A 19,557-nucleotide genomic window follows, 5' to 3' on the forward strand; every position below is an offset into this window, starting at 1 on the left:
ACCGAGGGAGCCAGATCATGGTCCTGGTTGGCCAGGAAAGGGCAACTTTTCCTCTCCCTGCAAGAATTCTGAGCCCTGAACAATGTCATCGGGGTGTGTCTAACCTGGTTCACAGTGCGGTGTGCAAGAGACAGAAGGGGCAGCGGGTAATCACAGAGACAGAGAGGCCAGCTAGGTGGCCACTGCCACCCTTCAGGTAGTGAATGACTGTCAGGAAGGTGACCGCGCCAGGGGAAGCAAGATCTGCAGACGAGTGGGGTGTGAGAGGAAGCTGCTGGCGGCCCCAGGCCCCTTCAGGCCTGAGCTGCTTGGTGAGCATATTTATGGGGGGACCTGGAACACTCGGTCTCACTTGGGGTAAGTCTGAGGTTTCAGCGCGAATGTCACGGGGGCTGCGGCGGGAGGCGAGGCCAGGCGCCCAGGCAGACCTGCGCATGCGCTCCTTTGGCCTGGGTGTTGGGTGGGTGGGACACAAAGAGGCAGGGGAGGAAGCCACTGAGCTGAGACACTAGGACTCTACAGGGGCCGTTTTTCCTTCCAATCCATCCATTTCCCATCCACACGGGAAGGCTGCTGTGTTGCCTGGGCCTCCCCAGAGGCTGCGAGGCAGACAAACCGCTCGCGGCCCCCTCGGCGCCCCCCACTGCTCCCAGAGAACCATGAAAGCTCCAAGTGCGATAGCCCCGAATAGGGGGCGAGCCGAGGGGGGCTCGGGTGCAGCCTGAGCGTGATTTCCCTGCTAACCAGCAGCTTACGGGGCTGGCAGATCACAGCCTCCCCGTTAAGTGTTTCTGTGTTTTTCAAATGGTGCTGTCACTGCCCATTAGCTTCAGGAGCGCTCCCTAAATGGAGACGTCAGCCCTGGGGAGGCGCAGCCCGGATCAGCTCTGCACCGGCTGTGTCCTTGGGGAATGGGCGGCTTGGCGGCGGCGGCGGGGATCTAATTACAGACGCCGCCCGGACCACACCTGCCTCTCTGGCGGGCTTGCGCAGCCTCGCTGAGCTGCAGAAGCCAAGCCCAACCCCCGCGCCACTGCCCCCTCCTTCCCGCTAGTCTTGGGGTGCCTAAAACAGGGGTGCAGGCCCGAGATCCACTGGGCTGTTTAATTCCTCCAGGGTGGGAGAGGGGTGTAAGCATTTCGACTCCCTGGATTGTGGTTCTGAATTGCAAAGCCTACACTGTTTGAAAAGCTGATTCCTGAGCTGTCGCACGGGAGCTCTTTCCTCTTCCACATTCTGTGCGTTCTAATTTTTTTTTAAAGATTTATTTTATTTATTTGAAAGGCAGAGTTAGAGAGAGAGAATCTTCCATCTGTTGGTTCACTCCTTAAATCGCTGCAACAGCCAGGGCTGGGCCAAGCCAAAGCCAGGAGCCAGGAGCTTCTTCCAGGTCTCCCATGTGGGTGCAGGGGCTCTGCTGCTTTCCCAGGTTGCATTATCAGGGAGCTGGATTGGAAGTGGGGATTCAAGCCAGCACTGCAGATAGTGGCTCCACCTGCTACCCCACAGCGCCAGCCCCTTGCTGTTCTAATTCCTGCGTTAAAGACAGCTCCGAGTCTAGCTGTCCACTGTGAAGCTGGCCCAAGATGGCCAGGGGTTGCCAAACCAGAGTACCAGGCCCTATCCGAGCTATGTTTCTTCCTATACCTTCATCCACCTGATGCCGTTTAATTTATAAATTAGGCACAGTGCGAGATCAACTAATAATAAAGCAAACAGAAGTAGCGTAATAATATACTGTCATAAAAGCCTATTTAAAACTTATGAGCTGTTTGTTTCTGGAATTTTCCATGGACTGTTTCCAGACCGCGTTTAACCCCAGGGAACTGTGGCTAAGAGGCACAACTCTGGGTCATTTTCCTGTTCTTACCTGCAGTGGCTCCCCGTGGCTCAAAGCCCGCACACCTCAGCACGGCTTAGAGAACCCTGCAGAACCTGGTCCTGGTCCAGTGGTCAATGGCCTCACCCCAACACGCCCTCCGGCTGTCCTGAAATGTTTCTGGTTCCTGGGACACTCGTCCCGTGTCACCCCCAGTCCTTTGCACAGGCTGAGTCCTCTGCCGGGACCACTAGCCCCCCGCCCCCGCCCCAGCTGTCTCCCATGCATCCTTTCTGGTTCCAGAAAGACGTCACTTCCCCCAGAAGGCTTTTCCTGATCCTCGCTCTGTAGTCCTGAGCACACCGCATCAAGATACAGAATGTTCATCAAAGAACCATTAGAGAAAATAAAAATTTGGACTCAACCGTCAACCAATAGGGAAAACAGTTAAATAAATAATGATACATCTATTTGATGTATGACCATGCAAAACACTTTGAAAAATTAAAAGAAGATGTGGAAGAATATTAAATGACACAGTTGGGTCTAATTACTAATAGTGTGTACAATATGTTCCCATCCTAGAAATGATATACACAAACGTATATGTGCTATCCTGAGGCATAGTCCATACACCTGGAGGGAATAACAGAGCTATGGATTGTTTTAATTTTCTTCTTTCCCCTTCTGCCCTTGTGCTTGGTTGTAAGTTTGAAAATGTAAATAACAATCAGGTATTAGTATTATTATTTTGTAATGGGAAAAGGAGCTACAGAAGAAAGCTATTTTAAGGGAGAGCTATTGCCATACAAGAGGAAAAAATAAAAATGAAGAGAATGGGAATATTTAGTCGAATGGTTAAGTTCAGCCTGCTGGATGTGCAATATTTTAGTCGAAAATATGAAGACAAGGTCTCCCGAGTGGAAGATGCAGGTCTTGTACTGATGAGGGAGGATGATGAGGATGAGGAAGGCTAATATTTGAGCCGCTTGCTTAGAGACTTGCTAAGAGGGTCTGTGCCCTTGCCTCAGGGAGCTTACAGTCTCTGCAAGACAGACACGCACACTGGCCACTGCGTGGTACCACGTAGCAGGTGCTACCATTGCACCCAGAAGAGACAGGAACCCCGGAAGAGCCAGGGAGACTTCCTGGAGGAAGTGACATGGAAGTCAGGCAGAGCCTGAAGGTAGACATTGCTTCCTTAGAGGAGAGAAGGAAAAAGCGGGGGAAGAAACAGAAGGAAGGAGAGAGCGGAGTCAGGGCGAGCTGCTGGGGAGGAGGATAAAGGCCCTTCCCGTGGCGTTCGCCGCTGCCCTGACTTTGAGAGGAGGATGGTGCTGGCCTAGGGGAGCTGCCTGCTCGGCTTCCATCAGACACCAGGGCATCCTCAGGGGGACACGCCTAGAAGGTCGCAAGGAGGTGACACACAAGCCACAGAGCCTCCGCGCAAAGACAAAGGAGTCCTTTTCCTTGTGTGTTCACATTCAAGTGAACCTCAGGGTCCTGTCTATGCCTCCCAGTCCCCGCAGGAGGGACCCCAGGAGGGACCCACCCAGGGAGGATCAGCCAGCTCAGCGTGGAGCAGCACCCACATTGGATCATTTTCAAATGGATATTTGCCTGTGGCAGAAAAAAAGAGAGATTCAAGTCTCCCTTTCCTGCTGATGGTGAGGAGTCCTTGTATCCAGAGATATTTGATCTCTTCTATCTATCAGGACGAAGTCAGTAAAGGAGGGTCTTTTAAGCTCAGTGGAAAATCTGTTTCGCTTTTGTTTTTCTTTTTTCTTTTTTCTTTTTTTTTTTTTTTTTGACAGGCAGAGTTAGACATTGAGAGAGAGAGAGAGAGAGAGAGAAAGGTCTTCCTTTTCCATTGGTTCACCCCCCAAGTGGCCATTACAGCCGGCGCACTGCGCTGATCTGAAGCCAAGAGCCAGGTGCTTCCTCCTGGTCTCCCATGCATGTGCAGGGCCCAAGCATCCTCCACTGCACTCCCTGGCCACAGCAGAGAGCTGGACTGGAAGAGGAGCAACCGGGACAGAATTCCAGAATCCAGCACCCCAACTGGGACTAGAACCCCCGGGGTGCCGGTGCCAAAGGCAGAGGATTAGCCAAGTGAGCCAAGTGCAGGCCTCGCTTTTGTTTTTCTTAATTTCATTTAAAAACAATAGTGTAACATTTTGTTTTCCTGCAGATCTCCATTTCAATGCCACCTCCTAGAGAAGCTGTTCTGGTCTCCATCAAATAAAGCTGATAGGGATATGACATGAAAAGACAGTGCAAAAAATGACCGGAAATCATGCAGTTATTTCACAATGCTCCTTTTCCTGGAGCTTTGTGAAGGACCCTCATAACAAAATCTATGATTACATGCTCTTTTAGCCTATCTGTTTCTTATCTGTGTTCCCCCCTAGACTGTAAGCTACATGAAAACAAAGTCGCATCTGTTTTGCTCATGACTGCATTTGCAAGCCCCAGTGCAGGCACTCAGTAGCATGTGATGGGTGAATAATGGAGTATATGAAGGGTTTACTACGAGGCAGATGCGGTGCCAAGTGCTTTCCAAGCATTAGCTAGCGTTTAATCCCCTCTGCAGCTCTGAGAGATTCTTGCTGTTCCATGAGGAAACAGGTTTAGGGAGGTTAAGTACCTGACCACGATTTGATCCCAAATCAGATAAGAGATCCAGATACTTCAAAAGTCATCTGGATTTACTGCAGTTGCAAACAAGCTATTCAAAAGCACCAAGAAAAAGCAACAGAACCCTTTGTAGTTCCACGGCATTCTGGTCCACATTCTGAAGGGCCGGGTGAAGAGATGGATGGGTGCTTTTTACTTAACAAATGCAGAATCATTATTCTTTAACCTGGCTTTAAAAAGGAAGCAGCTGAAATACACTCTCCATATTTCCCCCTTTCAACAGAGTAGCATCCTTTTTCTTATCTATTCTTCACCGTTCTTCCTAAACCCATATTGCTGGCTTCAAATAAACTCACCCATCAGACAGTACTTAGCCCTTCTAGTCACTGATGTTGACACAGCTTTGATTGTCACAAGTCTGTGAGACAGGCAGGAAAAGGATGATCTTCACCTAAGGGATAATTTGAAAAGTTAACCATCTGTCCTGGGTCTTGTGGAGTAAAGTGGGAAAAGCCAAGATCCAGAGTGTGGTCTGTTCAATTCCAAGTGCACAATCTTTCTACAACATCTCATCGTCCCACAAAATATATCCAGCTGGGTGGCATGCACTTACAAGGCAAACTGCTCCGGGTACCAGTCCTGGCTCCAGCAATTCTCAGCCACGTGCAATGCAACCTTTAAACAGATCAGCTAAATTCCCTAAGCCCTTGTTTCCTGTTCTTGTCACAGGGACCTACCCTGCAGGCTGCAGTGAGGATGACTCAACAAAACACACATCCACTGCTCTCCACGGTCGCTGGGAGCTCACTAACCCAGTCCCCTCCCAATGGGTGAGTCCAACAGGCGCAGCTGTGCTTTGGCTGCCATGGGGTCCTGGAGGCTGAGCCATAGGACGTTGCCCTTGCACCTGCCACAGACAACACAAAGCAAAAGCCTTCCCACCAAGCCTGGTGAGATGTAGGAGGAGCAGCAAGAGGAAGCCAAGTCCCTCTGCAGGGTAGGGGGTCCAGTTAAAGAATGTGTGGAAGGGGCCAGTGCCGCAGCTCAACAGGTTAATCCTGTTGAGCTGCGGTGCCAGCACACCGGGTTCTAGTCCCGGTCGGGGCGCCGGATTCTGTCCCAGTTACCCCTCTTCCAGGCCAGCTCTCTGCTATGACCCGGGAAGGCAGTGGAGGATGGCCCAAGTGCTTGGGCCCTGCACCCCATGGGAGACCAGGAGAAGCACCTGGATCCTGCTTTTGGATCAGCACGGTGCGCTGGCTGCAGCGGCCATTGGAGGGTGAACCAACGGCAAAAGGAAGACCTTTCTCTCTGTCTCTCTCTCTCACTGTCCACTCTGCCTGTCAAAAAAAAAAAAAAAAGGAATGTGTGGAAGGGACACATGTCCAGAGCCAACTGGACTACCTTGCAGTCCCACCCAAGCCTTGCTCCCTTAGAAAGACAAGGCACTGTGGTGTAGTGGGTAAAGCCGTCGCCTGTGCTGGCATCCCACATAGGCGCCAGTTCAAGACCTGGTTGCTCCACTTCCAATCCAGCTCTCTACTATGGCCTGGAAAAGCAGTAGAAGATGGCCCAAGTCCTTGGGCCTCTGCACCTGCGTGGGAAACCCAGAGGAAGCTCCTGGCTTCAGATCATCACAGCATCGGCTGTTGCAGCAAATTGGGAAGAGAACCAGTGGATGGAAGACCTCTCTCTCTCTGCCTTTCTGTTTAACTCTGACTTTCAAATAAATAAATAAATCTTTAAAAAAAGGACAATGGGGCCTGCGCTGTGGTGTAGCAGGTTAAAGCCCTGGCCTGAAGTTCCAGCATCCCTTATGGGCACTGCTCCTCTTCCAATCCAGCTCTCTGCTTTGGCCTGGGACAGCAGTGGAAGATGACCCAAGTGCTTGGGCCCCTGCACCCACTTGAGAGACCCAGAAGAAGCTCCTGGCTCCTGGCTTCAGATGGGCACAGCTCCGGCTGTTGCGGCCATCTGGGGAGTGAATCAGCAGATGAAAGACCTCTCTCTCTCTCTAACTCTCTCTGTAACTGTCTTTCAGATAAATAAAATACACCTTTAAAAAAAGAAGAAGAAAGAAAGACAAGGCAGGCAGCTTCACACAAGGCTCGGAGCTGTGCTTCCTATACCCCATGTCGGGTGCACTCTGTGGGCATTTGTAAGAAGCCGCACTTGAGAAGAAACGAGAAAGGAGCTTTTTGCTTTCCCTTCCTGGGTCATGGGCAGATCTTGACCCTCCAAATGCTATTGTCGTCGGAAGTCTTCGCGGAGTCAGAATTTCTACCAGGAGTGGCCATGGAGTCAGAGGAGGCACATCAGCAGGCGTGGTGCCGAGAGGGGCTTACAAAGAAAGAGCCCTGTGGGTAGCTTGCAGATCTGCAGTCCTTCGTCCGTGTCCGTGGGGGATCAGTTCCAGGACATCTCGCAGGAACCGACTGCCAAGGATGCCCAAGCTCCTGATGTAAAACGGCACCATATCTGCACAGAACCTGTGCACATCCACTCGTATTTAAACCACCTCTACGTTGCTTCCAATATCCAACACAACATAAAGACCATGTGAACAGCTGTTATGCTGGCTGTCTAGGCAATGGTAGCAAGGGAAGAAAGTCGGTCACGGGTTCCACCCTGATGCATTTTTTTTTCCTTAATATTTTCAGTCCATAGCTGGACTGAGTACACAGATGTAGAACCTGCAGGTCCAGGGAGCCGGGAGGCTATGAAAGCAATGCAGCCGAGTTCGATGTGCAGATAATGAGAAAAATAGTCCAAGAGACGGGGAGGCAAGCGTGCTAATCCACTGTGTGTGAGATGTGGGCTGTGCCTGCGTTTGCCCACACCCTCTCTAGAAGGTCACACAAGAACCTGGTCGCAGTGGGTGGCAGGACAGCTGGCAGCCAACGGAGAGGGGAGACTTAATTTCACTGTGCTGCTTTTGAAGCTGCTTGAATATTTGATTTTTTCAGACTCTTTTTCCGAAGGAAGAAGATCAAAGTCTGAAATAATATGGTGAGGTCAAAAAAGATAAGACAAGCCTAGGGCAGGAGGCAATTTTGAGGTCATTGATGACTAAGCGAGAGAAATGTCATTGGAATGGGGGTGCCGGGGGAGGGGGCAGACACCAGAGTGCTCGGGGAACCAAAGAAAGGATGAATCCGTCATCAGGTTGCAATAGCAAGAACTGGCGACTCTTTGCAAAGTTTCTTTGTCCGTAATGTCAGACAGGGCAGTAGCTGTACCAGTCCTAAGGGGGATCTCAGGTTGGAGGGAAGGGATTTTTACAATGAAAAGGACATAGTAGGTTTATTACGTGCTAAGGAGAAGGCTAGGAAACAGCATGGTCAGTTGCTAGTTTTGCCTACCTGTAGCCGTTCTCTCTTCTCTAAGTAATAGAAAAAGGCAATATTCCTCCTCCTCCTCTCTCACTGAGACTCTTGGTTTCGATAGAGGTAGATTCAATCTCAAGGCTAAGGGCATCAGATGGACTCAGGCTCAGTCAATCAACAGATCCCATCCCTCTGGCGAGACAGAATCTGGGACGGGCATTTGACCCAATACCCTCCACTGAGACTGAGTCCCAAGTGCTAGGAAATCTAGGTAAGGGCAGCTCTTTTCTAGAGGGGGAGAAGCTGCTGAGATAAAGGGAAATAAGTTGGTTGTTGTGTGTGCCCAAGAACACCTCTGAGATTGATGAATGAAGTCATCAGAGGGGAAAATAATCCTTGGAAACAGAGAAACAGGCGCCTGGGATGTTTGTGGCTGTGGATCCAGCCCGGGTGGAACACCTCACTTTCTTCTTACACACTGGCTTCAAAGTCAGCTGATCAGGCTTCTATTTGCAACCATAGGAGCTTTTGTGAACACAGAGGGAAGCTGTAGACCCAGCTGGACTGGGGAGATGTTCAGGATGGGGTCCAGAGCAGGGGTGGAGGGCAAGGCCCACGTCAGCTGGGGAGGAGACATCTGCTTGCTGAGATGCAGAGGGAGAGAGGGAGGAAGGGTTAAGATGACCATGAAGGCACAGGGAGAAGGCAGGAGGTGAGGAGGTGACCCACCCTGGGGGCACCCATATGCCTCAGTTTCCCCTGTGACTTTGGAGATGACGCTATGAGCTGAGACCAAGAGCACTGGGGCTTCAGAGAAGAGATCTGGGGGCTTGTCTCAGGGATGCAACGAGGGATGGGTTGGGAAGGCTGAGGGCCTTGAGACTGGGGAGCATGGGCTCGCCTCTGTGGAGGTGTGGAGGTCTTCGCCTGCTCATCTTTTCTCAGACATGACGCAGCCGAGCTGATGCTAAATCCTGGGTCCGCTTGACCCTCAAGCCACCTCTTTCTGCTTGGCCCATTCTCCCCGCTTCCACTTGCTTCTCTTCTCCACTTCTCCTGCTCTTGATCAACAGCTTTCTGGGGGCACTATGGTGAGTATTGCAGCCTGGGTAGGGTTGACAGCAGAACTTAAGAGGCTGGCCTTCACAAATATCCATCCAACAGTGCCCCCCTACCCCCAGGAGAGCACTTACATTCTGGATTGCACCCAGAGTAGTTTAAATCCCATTATCTGTGCCCCTGAGCTTGGGAGGTGAGAGAAGAAATATGACATTGGCCAAAGTATGGACTTTTTTTTAGCTGAAGCAATAGGACTTTAAACTGGCAGTTGGACTTCCTAGCTGTGTGACCATGGATAAGTTAGGTAGACTCTCTGGGCCTATTTTTCTACATGTCCAGAGGAGTTAATCATGGCAACCCTCTCATGTAGGTTTTGTGAGGCATGTTCTACTCTCCAGTAAAATTGAAAAATTGAATCGAACATGCACGGCACATTTTAATCTCAGGGTGGTAAACAATTATTAATAATGTCTCTGTTCATGAGACACGGCCAGTGTTCTGGCCCGGGTTTTGTTGTTTTCCCTGTGCGAGGCACGCAAGCAGTTCTCTGCTTGCTCCTCCATAGAACGGAGGACTTGAATTCCTCTTCCAAGGCAATATTTCAAATCTCGACTTCCATTACATTAGTTTTCAGTTCTTCTTGCCAGACACAGTCCAACAGTTCCTTGCTTCCTCAGTGCACGTGGCCGTCCCTTCTACCATTTCAACTCAAGCTCGTGGCTTCTCTGCCAGGGGACGGCTCAAAGTCATGCACTTGGCACATCGCTTAGGAACCTCAGCTGGCCCAGGTGCCTGCCAATTCTAACCAGCTAAAGGGAGCCTGGAGACGGTCGCTGTGGCGCTGCGGGTGAAGCTGCTGCTGAGGACCTGCACCTCCCACATCAGAGCTCAGGTTCGAGTCTTGGCTGCTCCGTTTCCGATCCAGCTTCCCGCTAATGCATCTGGGAGGCAGTGGAGGGTGGCCCAGGGGATGCCAGCCACGTGGGAGACCCAGATGGAGTTCCTGGCTCCTGGCTTTGGTCTGGCTTGGTGTAGCCCTGGCTACTGTGGGCATTTGGGGATTGAAACCAGTAGATGGAAGACTTCTCTCTCTTTCTGTCTCCCTCTCTACCTTTCAAGGAGGTGAAATATAACTATTTTAAAAAACAAGGGGGCGCCGCGGCTCACTAGGCTAATCCTCTGCCTTGCGGCTCCAGCACACAGGGTTCTAGTCCCGGTCGGGGCGCTGGATTCTGTCCCGGTTGCCCCTCTTCCAGGCCAGCTCTCTGCTGTGGCCAGGGAGTGCAGTGGAGGATGGCCCAAGTGCTTGGGCCCTGCACCCCATGGGAGACCAGGATAAGTACCTGGCTCCAGCCATCGGATCAGCGCAGTGCGCCGGCCGCAGCGCACCGGCTGCCGTAGCCATTGGAGGGTGAACCAACGGCAAAGGAAGACCTTTCTCTCTGTCTCTCTCTCTCTCTCACTGTCCACTCTGCCTGTCAAAAAAATAAAATAAATAAATAAATAAAAATAAAAAAAACAAGGGGACACTGGTTTGAGCTGCAGATTACCGGGTTCTCCTTGGGTGTCCAGGGGACAGATGGGAAGACAGACAAGCAGATGAACACAGACAGACTCCAGGCAGTGTGCCCTAGATGACTCTTAGCTGCAAGGTGGTCAGGATATGAACACAGCCCAGTATTTTTATTGAGACCCCTGCAAATGCCACACTCTGGATGCTCAAAAGAACAAACCACAGTCGAGCAGGGAAGAGTGCACCCCTTCACGGGCCTGTCTGAAGAATCTGTTTCAGTTGCTGCCAGAGCCTGCTTCCTGCCACTGTCAGCCTGGAAATCAAAGCCTTAAGGAGCAAGTGAGAGCTGCATCTTTTCACATTCTGCCAGTGAATTGTAAAAGGTGTGAATATGCTACTTGTTTGTTGCAATATTTTTAAATAAATTTTAAATCATCTGAATTATAAGAACACCCAGTCTTTTTCTATTATGTAACAGACACCATTAGAGGGTGTTACCATGGTTCTCTTCTGTTAGTGCAATCACGGGGCTTGCCAGAGGCTCTGAGTGCGTCTACCAATCTCTCCAAGGATGCCAGGCCTTGCAGAGTCTAGGGTTCAAGTCCTGGATCCACCACCTGCTAGCTGTCAGACTTTGAGCAACTGCCTTGCCCATCCCATCCCCTCTTCTGCCACCTGCCACCTACAGTTGTGAGACTTAAATGAGGTGATGCATGGAAGGCACTTACAGCAGTGCCTGGCTCAGACAGGAACTTAATACGTCTCCCATTGTAAATGAATAGTTTTAAAGGAATGATCGTGAATCACAATTTTCCAAAGGGTGCTGTTCTCTTGAGTATTCCGCACTTTAGAGGACTTAGATTCTATGCTTAAATAAATCACGTTGAGTAAAACATCAGATCCTTTTCTTAAGACGTGCATCTGGAGGTTTAACAGCAAACATACAAAGGTTACAGTTTCTGGCTTCGATTCAGAAATGTCAGCACATCAAACGCACACATTCAGACACACACACACACACACACACTCACACGAGACACTTACTCAGATGGTGTAAAGGACAAAAGGGTTTGGGGAAGAATGTCACATGGCAGAATCGCAGCTCATTGAAGCGGCCCTCGCCACTGCTGACCTCAGCTACATAAACAAGGCTTTTAGATGACAGAGTTACCAAGAAACTGGGTATATGCTGCAGCTCCTGGAGCAGTTCAAGTTAGACCCTCAGCGGCTATGGGCAATGGTTTGTGATCAAATAACCTACGTGGTATTGGGGTAACGATGCTACAGCAGAAGGGGACAAGGAGGTTAGCCTGCAACATTTCCAGGCTCTCCTGGTGTATAGATGCCTTGAGATTCTGGGGCTTTATGCAAAGATAAGATGAGGATAGGGAATAAGAGCAGAGATGATTGTAATCAGGCCTTCCTGCAGTAGGGGGTTGGCAGCAGTGAGTTCTGAACCCCACGGCAGAATGGGGGAGGAAGAATGCAGATCAGGTTTTCATGGGACTGGATGATTGCCTATGAGGCAATGTGGGGAGGTAGGGACAGGGGCTCTTCTTCTTTTTAAACATTTTTATTTATTTGAGAGACAGAGACACAGATAGCAGATAGGAGAAAGAGGCCATGCCCACTGGTTCCCTCTCTAAATGCCCACCATGGCTGGGACTGGGCTGGGGCTGAAGCTGGGAGCCAGGAACTCAAACCAGGTCTCCGTTATGGGTGGCAGGGATCCAATTATTCAAACCCTCACTGCTGCCTCCCAGGGTCTGCATTAGCAGGACCCTTGAGTACCTGGGTACTCTGATTTGAGACACAAATTTCTTCACTGTTAAGCTCCCTGTCATGTTTAGCTATATCCCTCAACTCCAGCCCAGGGAGAATCGATGATCAGATGGCCCTATTTTAGAACAATTGTCCATCAGATTAGTCATCGTCGGGAACACATGATAAACAGATTGACCATATTTCGGAAGCCCAGCAGAGCCGCAGTCTCCGGTGGGCAGCTCGCTGCACACACACACACGCACACACACACACCCTCCCAGCTTAGCTCCCTGCGAGGTAAGGGAGCAGGACCTCCTTGCGGTCAACTCACGTTTCTCTCCCTCTTCAGCTTCCTTGCTGTTTCGATGCTGCAAGCTGGGGAGGCCGATCCAAGGGGTGGAGGCTTGAGCCCCGGGCGCATGCCCCTTCCTGTCTCCCCCTTGAGCCTTGCAACAGGTGTGAACCTTGCATCAGGTATCACGGACCCTGCTGGAGCCTCTCAGGACGAGGATGGGCGACAGGACTCCCAGGGCAATTCGTGACCAAGCATGAAGGCCCTCAACATCTCAATCAGACGTTTCAGTTTGAGCATCAAATGCTTGCACATCTTGGGCATGACAGCACCATGTGCTACAAATTCTGCTCTATGTGTTCACCCACAGTGTTGCCTGAATGCACCCTCTCATCCAGGAGAACACGATTCTGAGCTGGATCACCCGGACACAAGGCTGCTTCCTTCCCACCGCCTCCAGCCCCTGGACCCCCTAGACCACCATGTCCTGTACCTTGACCAGAGGATGTGCGAGGGACTTCAGAGAGTTCATGGAAAATGGAATTAAAAGATGAACTCCATGCATAGTGATGCATAACGCATACTGCCCTTGAACTTTCTGAAGGCCCCTTGGTCAACTCACGGCACAGCTATGACCTGCTGGAGAGATGCCCTCCCAGCCAGCACTGAGCTACAGCAGCTTTTCCGACCACTGGCTTCATCAGCTCCTCCCACTTCGCCAGGACCACACCCAGGGCTACCGTGTTTTCTACTTGAGGAGCAGCTATGCAGGAAGTCCAAGGGACTTGAGTTAAGCATTTTCTTCATGACCGTGAGGGCAATTACTGAGTGCCAACAAGGGGCCAGGAACTGGGGAGCACAACCTCAGGCTCTCAAACATCTCCAGCCTGCCCAGGTTCCTCCCACTGCTTGCTCGGATCACCTAAGAGTCACATAACTGATCCTGATTGCACCTTAGCTCCTATAGCAGTCAGCAGTGATACTTTAAACCCCAAAGTCAGCCGGCACCATGGCTCACTAGGCTAATCCTCCACCTGAGGCGGCAGTACCCCAGGTTCTAGTCCCATTTGGGGTGCTGGATTCTGTCCTGGTTGCTCCTCTTCCAGTCCAGCTCTCTGGCTGTGGCCCGGGAAGGCAGTGGAGGATGGCCCAGGTCCTTGGGCCCTGCACCCACATGGGAGACCAGGAGGAAGCACCTGGCTCCTGGCTTTGGATTGGCGCACCGCGTGGCCATAGCGGCCATTTGTGGGGTGAACCAACGGAAGGAAGACCTTTCTCTCTATCTGTCTGTCTGTCTCTCTCTCTCTCTAACTCTGCCTGTCAAAAAAAAAAAAAAAAAACAAAAAACAAAAAACAAAAAAACAAAAAACAAAAAAAAACAAAGTCAGGCCATGTTCTCTCTCTCTCTCTCTGTCTCTCTGTCTCTGTCTCTCTTTCTGCTCATAAGTTGAAGTGGAAACCAAAGATCCAGAGTCCCCTATTACTCTCTCTCCCGCACCTTCTTGAGCTCAGCCAACTGGACTCTTTCTCCTCCCATAAACACGCCAGGTAAGCTCACGTCCCAGGGCCTTTGCAGCTGTTACTACCACCCAAACCACTCTCCACATCCCCAGATAATATACCTGGTTTCCCTCTTCCTGCCTTTCTTCCCAGATTTGCGGAAATGCTACTTTCCTGGGGAAGATTTCCCACCACTCCACTTAGAACTGACTTCTCCCTCACCTGGCTCTCCCAGTCTCCATCTGCCCTTTAGCTTCCTCTCTCAGGCTCATCAGCTCCTAACACTCTGCACACTCACTTGTCTTTAGGCTTATTATCTGCCTGCCCCTTCTAGAATATAAGTTCCACGAAGGCAAGCATTTCTATTATTTTATTGCTATTTCTATTTATTTTATTGCTGTGTCCCCAGGACCTACTGAACAGACGACCCAACATCTGGCAAGGGATGGAACCAGCACACGCTTTTCCCAACCCACTGTTCCACCACACACTCAACCTTGGACTCTCCTCTGAGTGCACAAGCTACTGCCTCCCCCCCAGCACACACAGACCCACACAGCCTTCCGTGTGCCCTGAGCCACGTTTCTCCAGAACATTTGTACTTAACCTTCTCCATGCACACCCTCACGGCAGGCCTCATCAAACTGCCCAGGACCGACATACTCCACGTGCTACATTGACTGTAACAGACTCTTCCATTCTCCATTCAGCTTCTGGGCCTGCTGTACCCTACAGCACCATGTTCTAGCCCCTGCTACGCAGAGTGGGTCCCGAGGTCCATTAGCATCCTACCACTTGGGAACTTGGGAGAAATACGGGCTCTCTGGCCCTACCTGAAGTGGGTAGAATCAGAATCAGCATTTTAACCAGGTACCCAGGTGAGGGGTGTGTGCATGCGGAACTTTAAAATGCTCTGCTAAGGCTATGTCACGGCCCCCACAGCACGGCACTGACCCCTGCAAGGAGAGACTGCAAGGGATTTGCAGTCTTCTCCACTCCAAAGGCCAACAATCCCATGCAATGCACTCTTAGGTCTTTCACCAGTGCACACGGCACAATCAAACGATGCCATGACAGTTTGAAGCTCAGCAGCCAAATTATAGCTCTTTATAAATAGAGTAGTAACTTACACAACAACCAATTTATTTGAGACACCCTGCTGTACATAAGAAAAACATCCTGCACTCTTAACTTCTAGCCCTAAAGAATTCCTTACATTTCATAGCACAGTGCATTGCAGCACTCCGTTTTGTAGCCCTTCATTTATTCATTCGCCAATAAAAATTTTTGAGGGGCCAATGTTGTGGCCCAGCAGGTTAAGCTGCTGCCTGTGATGCCAGCATCCCATGTGGGTACCAGTTCATGTCCTAGATGCTCCCCTTCTGATCCAGCTCCTTGCTAATGGCCTGGGAAAAGCAGCAGAAGATGGTCCAAGTGTTTGGGCCATTGCTACCCACGAGGGAGTCGTGGAAGAAGCTCCTTGCTCCTGGCTTCAGCCTGGCCCAGCTCTGGCCCTTGCAGCCATCTGGAGAGTGAACCAGCAGATGGAAGATTTCTCTATGTCTCTGTATCTCTCTCTGTCTCTCTCTCTCTCTCTCTGTTTCTCTCTCCTCTCTGTAACACTTTCAAATAAATAAAATAAATATTTATTAAAATTTCAGCATCTATTATGTGTTCAATCTTTTGCTAGGCACTGGGACTGGACACAGAAAATGGGGCAATTTTATAGTCTAGTGCAGAAGACAAATGTGACATTGAACAAGAAATTATAACAACATGTGATGAGTTTGTTGATACAGCGGCAGTGAGTTCCTACTCAGGAATCAAGAAAAGCTTCCTGGAGAAGGTGATGTGACACTGATTTGGTACAGGGAAAGGTGAAGGCACCAGGAACTTGGATGCTAGGGAGCATGGGAGAGAGCTCTGGACATCCCAGGCCCAGACAGCCAGCTCTGCACGGACCAAGCCAGCATAGGAAGAGAAAGCTGCATGTCAGAGGAACTGAAAGAAGCCTGGGAATGCTGGCTGTTGGAGTCAGGAGCCAAAGCTGGGGAGGAAACACAGGCCTGGCCTTGGAAGACCTCAAAAGGCACACATACCGAGGAACAGTAGATATTATCCTGGGGCATCAGAGAGCTGTGGTGGGCAGGGCTGAAGCAAGAGAGTGACACAACTTGCTGCACATTTGAAAAAAAGGACTCTTGTACTGTGCAGCAATACACTCAAGCTAATGTATTTCAGAACAATTTCAAGTAATACACTGCAAATAGGTCCTTGCCACAATAAAAGATGGCACTGAGAACAATCGAAAACCCCATTTAAAGTGATTTTAATGAATCTCCAATAATAGCACCCTTCACTGGTGTTTGACTATAATCCTCTATTATTGCCCCTTGTTTTTTTTTTTCTTGTTGCACTCTATTTAATAGCACACAGGGATCAGGACCACTGACAGATACACGCTTGCCTTTTCATATCCCACAAGGCACAGGGGACTCTGCACACACCCACCGAGGCCCGTAAGAAGTGGTCGATGGATAGGAAGGAGTAGGGAATGGGAAACAGAAAACCCTGGGGGTGGAAGGAGAAGTTCTTAGACCTACATTTACAATGTACGAGGTGTATGAATGGTGGTGGCAAGTGGGTGGGTGGTGCAGCCATTATTCAGACAGGTTCAATCAACCACAGAGCAACAATAATCAGAAAACAAACTGCACCTGTTTTGAACAGACATGGATTTGGTGGGGGGGAGTGTGTGGTCATTATTCCCTAAACAACACAAGATGACAACTACTTACATGGCATTTCACTGTACTGGGTGGGTGCTATAAGTAATCTAGAGGTAATTTCAAGTATGCTGGAGGATGTACACATGCTATACACATTTTATATAAGGGATGTACGCATCTGCAGACTTAGGTATCTACAAGAGGATCTGGAATGCAGCCACCAAGGAGCAACGGGACTCTCATTCAGTCTCAGGAGGTCAAGAGCAGGAATCACTTCCCCTTAGAGCTGGTGGCTGAACATCTTGACTTGCACAGCCCAGTCCAGCTGCGCTAGTTTGAAAGTCATCATCAAATTCAGGACATGGGTCAGCTGGAAATCCTATCAAATGAGAGCCGTTGAAGGATCTTGTTGGTAATTACTAGACATTGTCATCCTCATAGTACCAATGACACGACAGCTGCCTTTCTCTGAACCACGTCTATGAGCCAGACACAGGGCTGGACCACTTACAGTCACTAGCCCTCAGCAGGGAGAAGTCAGAATGGGCTGCTAGTAGGAACAGGTGAAGTCATCCTGACTCCGATTTGTCACAACTCCAGGGGTTACAAACGGACAGTTGATAGGCCACCTACAGTACACGGATGGGCTTTATTTACCCTGAATTGTGTTTGGTGTTCAAAACTTTGTTGCTGACATATTGGAAAATCGGGGCGTTTCACCTAAAAATCCCAAGTTCCAACTTCTCATGAAAACCATTTAGATGGAGCCACACTGAGCCTGCACCTGCAGGGCAGCCCTTTGGAGAGCAACACCAGCCAGGGCTTGTCTATCTCTCATCTGCATTCCATGGCCTCTGACCTCTCTCTCTCTTCTCCCCAACCGACCCACTCCCTTCCTTCATGTGATTGGCTTGGCCTGTGTAGCCATCTGAGCCTATGATCCACCCAGAAAGCCACCACCTCGCACTCAGACCGGGAATAAAACCAGTGTCTTCCCTCTAAAGAGGTCATTCTTCCTGCTGCCTTCCCAGGCCTCTGCCTAGCTTCCCAGTCTCAGCTCTCAACGCTACACTCCACAGCCGTGATTCTCAACCAGGAGTGTGCATCAAGCCACTTGGAGGGCTTGTGAAACAAAGAAATACGGTCCCACCCGTCTAGAGGCAGGAATGGGGCTCTGGTACACTTCCCAAGTACTGTTGATATTGCAGGTCTGGCAACCACATTCTACAGCTCTCGCGCGAGCCCCAGATGTCTACTGGGTGCAGTTTGGGTGGGAATGGAAACACTGACATCTTCCCTGTGGCCAAATGATGAGCGGCGGTGGCCTATATTTTGAGACCTCATCAATAGCCCCACAAAAATCAAATGAGTTGTTGTATGACCCACCCCCAAGTCGCCAGCTTCCTGAAGGAGGAACCCACTTTTCTCTTGCAGGTTACTTTTGATTTTTTCCAAATGGTCTAATACAATGGTGATACTGCTTAGGACCTGCAGGGTCTCTCCCAAATGCAAGGTCCCTCCCAAATTTGTGTACACATGGATATTATCTTCAGGAATTGCATCAATAAAACTCGGCTCTGTTGTGCTCCTCAAAGGTCCTGCACTGGAGACATTAATTAACAGATGACACCACTAACAGAAATAATGACCACCTCGCCCAGAGTGCTGGTGAGGTAGCAGGCACCCACAGAGTCTCTCTGGGTCACAGTGACCCTCTGATGTGGAACTGATTCTCAGAGACACTCCTTACAGGTGATGGAACAGGAGGTCAGAGAGGATGACTGGTTCAAGTTCATGAGCCCTAGAGGAATTGATGGTTTAACATTCACTGAGCCTCCAATGTTCTGAGGAACCTTGGGCTCAATCCAGTTTCTGTGTTGTAAAAGACAGATGTCGGTGACGGGGAGAACCAGAGGCACATGGAAGTGATGTCACATGGGACCTGCTGGTGGGAGGGAGCGGGGCAGGATGTGGAAGTCACACGATTCGAGTGGAAGCTGGCATCTCTCTGTGTCTGAAGGAGGCTCTGTGGAGATGGCTGCTCTGGTGGCAGCTCTGGCGAGGCGGATTTGATATCAGTATCTAAGTTTGCAGCAATTAGAAGGACCACAGGGTATAACTGGCTGCAGCTAATGGACCTGGCCCATGTGCCAGGAGGCATCCAGAGAGAAACAGGACGTAGCAAGGCTGCCGTACAGCTGTGATTCTATCCATCCCGGGGGGAGGGGCCGTCAGGGGGGAAGGTGCAGCACTAGGGGGCTGTGGGTGTAACCAGGGAGACTTCCCCAAACTACATGCCCTTTGCCCTTGCATTCAGGGGGCCCACGATGGAACTGGATCATCTGAGGTTTGGATCCTCACTGTCATCCCACGCTGACTAGGTGACCTTGGATGACCTTGGACAGAGAACAGAACCTCTCTGAGTGTCCATCTCCTCTTCAGTAACACAGCACAACACCTGCATTGAGGGGCTGTTGTGAGGATTCACTTAGATGCATAGTATGTGCTCAAGAAACTAATCACATTATCAACATCATTCCCATGATCATCCTGTTCATCTTCACACCGAGACTGTGCAAAATTGGGTTCCAATGGTGACATTTATGTTCAATTTTCAGCCTTGGTTGGTAGCTTTACAATCCCCCAAATAAAGCCACCAGGTCTGTGTTCTATTAAATTTTATCAAAGATAGATCCTCCCAGTAGAACGGCAGTTCTGATTAATTCAGGGGCACACCCTTCTTTCTTGGTGCTGACTGGCACGCCCTGCTGAGCTTTGGGGGATGGAAACCCTCCCATAGGCACAGGACTGCAGGGGTGGGGCTGGGGAGACTTTTATTCCTGGGGTATACGAGTTATCTCAAAGCCGTGTCTACAATCCCAAGCCTCCAGGAGAGTCTCTGGTCAGGGGCACATCAG

General features: G+C 50.2%; 1 protein-coding gene across 3 annotated transcripts in view; it reads right to left on the minus strand.

Annotated features, from left to right (window-relative positions):
- Window positions 1-19,557, minus strand: part of PRKCB (protein kinase C beta) — a 362,350-nt gene that overhangs the window by 10,521 nt on the left and 332,272 nt on the right.

The sequence above is a fragment of the Oryctolagus cuniculus genome, chromosome 19 (genome assembly GCF_964237555.1).
Source record: "Oryctolagus cuniculus chromosome 19, mOryCun1.1, whole genome shotgun sequence".
Classification (NCBI taxonomy): Eukaryota; Metazoa; Chordata; class Mammalia; order Lagomorpha; family Leporidae; genus Oryctolagus; species Oryctolagus cuniculus.